The sequence below is a fragment of the Borostomias antarcticus genome (genome assembly GCF_949987555.1).
Source record: "Borostomias antarcticus genome assembly, chromosome: 3".
NCBI classification, from domain to species: domain Eukaryota; kingdom Metazoa; phylum Chordata; class Actinopteri; order Stomiiformes; family Stomiidae; genus Borostomias; species Borostomias antarcticus.
Window position 1 is genome coordinate 10,420,855 of NC_140236.1, and position 7,324 is coordinate 10,428,178.

Below are 7,324 nucleotides of genomic sequence, written 5' to 3' on the forward strand. Positions count from 1 at the left end.
CTTTTCAAAAAACAATGAAAAATTACGCCACCCCAGATATGTCCTCGCGAGGTTATTTTTGTTTGCCCCTGTCATGAGGCGCTGGGTTGCCATCATTCTGAATGCCAGGTTTGAAGAGAGATGCCATTCACATCATTGTACTCTCGTCCCCGAACAATAACCGCAATGTGAGGCGGCATAACCCCAGAGGGCTCTGCCTGCATTCGAAATCAGACTACACACACACGCCACGCACATACACATGCACGCACACACACATGCACGCACACACACATTCACACACACACGGACGTGCACCCACACAGACACGCACATGCACTCACACACATATACACACACACACGAATACAAGCGCGCGCACAGATCGACGCACTCACGAAGACGGTAGTCTTCAGCACACACTGGCACGAGGCACAGTCAGCTCCACTGATGCTGGCGGAGGCGGGGGGTTGGGGGGGGGGGGTAAGTTGACAGCTGGGAGGGAGAGGAGAGGAAGCACACAGCTGTAGCCTAGGCTACTGTGAGAGGAACGTCAGTAGCTACATCAACATGCACCGCGGAATCGTCGTCTTCTGGAGAGAGATAAGAGAGAATTATTTCTTCCCACACTCTTCAACGTCGGCGCGGTAACAGCAGAGAGAGGCCTTCACGGGTCCGTCGGCGAGTGTGTTCTCATCTCCATCATTCGGTCTCCGGGGCGATCCGAAATATTAGCCTTTCTTGCAGCTTTGACTTTATTCGATATCCACGACGTGATAGTCCAGTATGTGCAACACGGGACGTTCGTGAGAGAAGCCTATCCATCTCCCCCTATTTACGCTGATGACATGAAAGGGCTATTGTTAGCGTGGGCTTGAGTTACACAGTGTTGCCTCTGTGTCTCTCCCCCCCAACCCCCCCCCCCCCTCCCTCTGTTCCCAACTACTGTTTTTGTTGCTATCTAACAGGAGCCAAACATTTCATAAAATATATATGCCCTTAGTTGTCTGTCTTCCACTCGCTTAAGTCTCTCTGTCTCCCTTTCATTTTTTAAAATCTCACTAAATGCACACATTCATAAAACTGTCTACCTCAAGAACAAAAATCACATTACAGAAATATTGAGTACAATAATGACCTATTGTATGGAATGGCACATGAAAATGGGCCCTAACCACACAATAACTTAAATTTTTAATTTCATTACATAAATTAGCTCATATTATATGTCGTCAAGCTTCAGTGCAGACAGTTCATTACAAACAAGAAGGATGTCTTTGCGCAGCAGTGAGTCTTCAACATGTGCCCCCTGCAGGACACATGCCGCCACTGACTGTACGGTCAACGACACCTCGGCCAAATTCAGTTTGACAGCAAAACTGATTGAGTTAAACGGACCTTTATCACACACTCTCTCCACCTGTCTCGATGTATATATATCTCAAACATCCTGGCCTGAACGCATGTTTTTGATGTTTACAGAAGATGAATAGAATCCAGCTCTGTGTGAACCTAGCAGGCTGATTCAGAATGAGTGAGAGTTGAAGTTATAATGATGTGATGTCAAACCAGTGATACAAAACAGGATTAGAATTGATTTAATACCGTCGTTTCATGTTTTTTTTCTAAATTGGGAATAGTTTCCAAAGGGGTTCTTTTCCTTAAGAGTGGAGCGGAAGCCAGACACCTGGGTGTTGGTCCTCCTGTTAATGGTATTCCAGAAAGATGAGGGTGTGAAGAGGCTCTTGCTGTCGTTGTATTTGAAGTGCCTGTAATTTCTCTGATTACATAATGGCCTATTATCCACTCAGAGGCCATGAAACCCCTTTCATGTCTGTGTACACACACAGAAACTCTCTCTCTCTTATTACTGAAAATCACCTAAAATGCAAGTAGGTCCCAGTAAAGAAAGATCCTTCAGTCGAGATCACTTTAGTCAAAATTGACCCATTTATTAGCATGCAACAATATATACAGCATATGAATTTTGGCGGTGTGCTCTGTGCGGGGGGAAAGCGCGTTAGTAGGGGGAGGCATGTGGAAAGCGCGTTAGTAGGGGGAGGCAATCTAGATGTTCCCCCCCTCTGGGCCGCTTGGCCCAGAGTGCCGGAAGAGGGAACGGCATCTAGCCCCCTGCCTCTATGACGATCAGAGTGGGCTGCGATCAGGAAGACGCTCGGAGGTAACTCAGCCCACTAAGACCGTCAAAGAGAGCCACAGGGGGACTGCTGTACATTATAGTCCCTGGCCTCCACGGGCCGACGCTTCGTGGAGTTCCGAAGGAGATACAGCCTAGTGTCTCTGCCTCCATGGTGACCGGAGGGACCGCTGGATGGCCCTTCAGAGATGTTTCGGCCCACGATCACCACAGAGAGCCACAGAGACTAAGCTAGTGAAATTCCCCGGCTTCCACTAGCCGACGCATAGTGGAATACCAGAAGAATGCAGCAACACCTCCCAAAACAAACACACCGGCAGCTCCGAGTGGAAGCACTAGCTTCCACTTGATAATACATCAGAGTGAATGCAGCTGACGGCTAACTATGGCTCATTCACCTCCTTGTATTTCCAAACGCGAAAACAACGGCAGTGAAAAACAATTGGAGTCTGGTAATGATGAGTTTCTAACCCCGATAGTGTATTCAGCCTGTTATTTTGACTATTTCGGTTCTTGAAGTGGTGTTTTTACAGCAAACTTTTAACACTGAAGTCAACGGGCACTTCCGCATCCGCACCCCAGACTGACCAATATGGCTGCCAGGTGAATAAGGCGAATTAATAGAAGTTTATTAATAATAGTTCATTTTAATTATTATAGCCAATATTAATTCTAATTGTATTAATAAATGTATTAATTATTAATTTACTAATAAGTTTATTAATTAATAGTTTCACGAGCAATTACACTATGCATTTTAAATAAGGCTATATCCGCACAAACCACGTGAAATTCGCAGTGACACTAAAAACCAACTTGGTTACTGTCCGCTCATCGCTTTTTTGAGCATCCAAAACGGCCTGGACGCCGGGCCCGAGGTAGCGTTCGTATGCCGATGAAGGGGTCCAGGCAGCGCATGTGAAATTGTACACCTGCAACGACACTTTTAACCGACTGAGGCCGCAGCCGTCTGGACTCAACACGATGGACTATAAATGCTGATAAAACCGAAATGTTAACGGGCATGAAGGTACATCAAATGTGGAGCAGAACTCAGTGAAATGAGACCATGCAGTCGTATTGGTTAATATGGTCTTGGCTAGACCAGCTCTCATGTATCGGGGCAGCGGATTACAGGAGGGCACCAGGGCATCGTTCAGTCCAGAACCGTCTGCCGAAGGAGGGCAGACCAGGCCGGACGGGGCCGCAGCCGGGCACAGTCTGCGGAACTTCTGTAAATCAAACCGGGACAGCGAGTCAGCGATTTGATTGTTGAGGCCGGGAATGTGGACGGCGTGGAAAATGAAGTTCCCCTGCACGGACAGCCGTGTGAGGCAGCGCATGAATTTTTTAATGAACGGAATGTTTGAACGATCATCGTTGATAATATTCACGGTGGCGAGGTCAGTTCGGTAGGACAAGCGCTAGAAACCGGTTACCGAACATATCCCCCAAAACCACTGAGGCAGCGGCACCAATACACACCGGAGGGACACGGACGAGTCATAGCCGACGTTGTAACAAACAGAAACGCCGTACCACCCGTCGCACAACAGGGACCAAAACGGAGGTCCGAATGACAGCCCACGTCCGAGCCGACCAGGTCCTGCAGCGCTCGACGGACCGGGCCAGCGCGAGCAGCCGGGAACGAAAAGCGGCCCGGAGGCATGACGCGCATGGCGAAGTTCAGACGCCCGAGCAAGGAGAGCAGCTCCCTTCTAGCAATAACTAAACACTCCCGCGCGTTGCGCATAACACTCCGAATCCGATCCAGCTTCGAGGGGAAGAGAGCCTGCTTTTTTATTTTATTTGTTCATTTTTATTTTTTATTTTTTTTATTTTACGCTATCCAAGAGGATACCGAGGAACTCTACCTGTTTGCGCGGGCCGACCGGTTGCCGTCGGACAGAGGAACGCCCAGCCGGGAGAAGGTGCTACGCAGGGCCGTGATACCAAGACCCGGGTCGGCATTCATTCAGCAGGACCAGACCGTTATATTATACCTCCATGGACCAGACGCACAGATTGGCTGGGGCAAGGGGGGGCACTGCCCCCCCTGGTGGCCAGATGCGCAAACTGTCTGCAACGCGTCCAAAACATGTATTCTAGAGACTGGGTCGCGACCTTAATTATCGGAGAAATGCACAGAACAGCCTGGCTCCTGCTGCTTGCGTGAGAATTGATCGTTTTGCGGTGCTTATTCCTCATCCAGTTTTGGGTGGATGGAAAACTTTCAACGGAATGTTCATATCTTTCTGATAATAAAAGGCTATAGCAACATAAGAGTGGCAGCTTTGACAGCAACCCAAACATGAGCGAATCCCATAGCTGTAGGCCTACCAATGCTAGCCATGAACGAACTGTTGGATACTGCATGCTGCTGTGCAACGTATCCACTGTCCAGCTGTCAAATCGATTATGCACGCAGTATTATTTTGGTGATTATTCTTTGATATAAATGCAAATAGGCTATATGTGAAGAGGCAATTGCTGGATTCCAATACGCCTCCAAGACTTCATTTGTCCAAATAGCCTACAATGTGTGATGTCTGAGAGGTTATCAACGTATTTTCACGACTAGCAGTGCCCCCTGCTGTCATCTTGTATTGCCTCTTGAGTCAACATCGATGGTGTCACTTCCTCCAGCACATCGACAACACGAAATGAGTGGGACAGGGTTGATAAAAGATTGTCTTTAATGTTTGGCATTGTTAATGAAGTCCATACCACAGCAGTTATGAGAGTAGGAAAACCACTTTTACAACCAAACACTGTTTGATCATGCTAACACCATATGTACAAGAAAGCACATTGAAAAGTGTATAAAGTATTTATATGTGAAGACTTGAAGTCAAGAACAATGCAGACAACCACAGTCTAATGGATTTGTCCTTTTCCAACATTGATTATAGATATTTATCAATTACATCTATTTCTGGAGTACATGTATATACACAAAACAACAATAAAATTATTTTGGGGGGTCTGCAATAATTCTCAAAAATATTTCACAATACTGCTGTATGTACATTAACAGAATTTACATTGAAAAATTCTATTGTAGCTATATTTTATCTGAGTATCATTCCACTCCACATCTACTGCCAATACCAACAACCTCTCAAGTCTAACCGTTTAATTCAGTTCTTCCATACAAATCCCAACAGCCCATGCAAAATGTCCCCTTCATCCATTCATAGTACAGTTCTGAAATATGCCCTCAATATGGATGATTCCACATACAAAAATAGATGTTGTCTGAGCAGTCGACAACCTAATGTACAAGAACACAAAGCATCCACCTGCAAACAAAACCATCGGGAAAACAATTGTTTAAAACGGACAACTCCAAACTTCCATTGCTCTAGGAAGTCAACAAACAGGAGTGTTGTTCTTTTAGTCCTCCAAAGGTGAACCCTGGGTTCAGGTTGAGCCTCAAATACTCTTGGAACACATATACAGAACTCTTATTCCCATAATTCAGAGCACAGTCCAGAGGACCTGCAAGCAGAACCAGAAATAGAGCATCACACACCAAACAACAATCTTGTAACCAAGGCAGAACTAAACCATACAAGTGCGACACGATATTTCATTTGTTCAGGGAGCATTCAGAACTCATTTCTTCTACAACGTGGTGAGCTCCACGACTGTCAGTTGAGTCCAAATGAGAGATTATACTGCTTTTCAGTGCACTTAAGGCAGGTGGGCGTTTCAAACACTGTTGGAGGGAGTTTGGATTTGCCATTTAGTAGAGGGGAATAGAGTAAGATAATGAACTTCATAAGAGTCCAGCAATGTAACTGACAACAGTTGATGTCCACAGTCAGTCCTCATTGCTAGACCAGGAAAAGAGAAAGAGAGAGAGAGAGAGAACGAGAGAGAGAGGGAGGGCATGGAGTCGGTGTTAGTTTTGAGGTCAGTATGTCCAGCAGGTGGCTGAGGTAATGCTGAGTCATCAGTCCTCAGTCCTTGCCTTCTTCCCACCAGAGTGACTGTACAGTAGATGATGGCGTTGAGGTTGAGTGACCTCATCGGAGCTCAGCTGTGTCATCGTCCTTCCTCTCCCAGACAGTCCTTCAACCCCGTCGTCTGTCAACCCTGTCATCCTGGGGAACAACACACACACTCGGAGATATCTTCACACAACAAATAACGAGACTCAGAGACCAAACTCAAATAAAAAATAAAAAAAACACTTAAAACGAAGAAGATAATTGCCACTTGCGCGATACAAACAGTACATCTCATTTGAATACATTCACATTGGTTTTCCATACGTGGTGCATGGATGGATAATCATTAGCTAGAGTTCGTGTCCCTTGAGATGCGGGCCAAGAGAGGCGACCCAGGTCCTAACAACTAACCTGCTTTCTACGACATCCAAGGAGCCACACTTGGGATCTGAGTGTGCCATTTTGACAAGGTTCACTGTTAAGTAGCACTTAACAGTGTTTTGAAAAACACAGCATTGGAGAACATTGGAAAGCATTGGGGGGTGGGGGCATGATATGTGACATCAAAGACATCATTATCATATTGAAGTGAAGCGTTTCAAAGCGGAAAAGCCACTTAAACTGGGGACAAACCCTTCTGTAGTTGTAGTTTGTTGTTTGTTGTGGAAAAGAGCACGGGAGTCTAGGGCTACTGTATCAGTGGTCTATGTCGACTCCGTTCATGATATTTTACAAAACCAGTTGCATTAATATTATTCTCAAAGCAAAGTAAAAACGAAACATGCTCACAGACTTAATTGTACAATAGTGTACAATCAATATCAACTGAAAACAAAAGTCATTATAATCTGTCTTATTGTTCAGGTCATATTCCCTTTATTAGTAGCTGTGAGGTGTCACAGTGAGGAGACTGAGCGGGCCTCAAATTTAGCGAGTGGCTTCCTCCTCCTCCTCCTCCTCCTCCTCCTCCTCCTCCTCCTCCTCCTCCTCCTCCTCCTCCATCTGTGCCGACATGAGAACGTGGGGTAGAGGTGAGAGTAGTGTAGCTCCGCCCCCCAGTCTCAGCCACCGCCTCCGTCACCGGTCCAGCTCTTCCACACCGGCGGCGACGAAGGGGAAGAGACGAGGAGGGAGGAGGATGAGGAGGGAGGAGACGAGGAGGGAGGAGGCCGCTGCGGGGCGTGGGGAGAGAGCGAGCGAGGCGGAGGGTCGGCCGAGGGGTCCGGTCCTC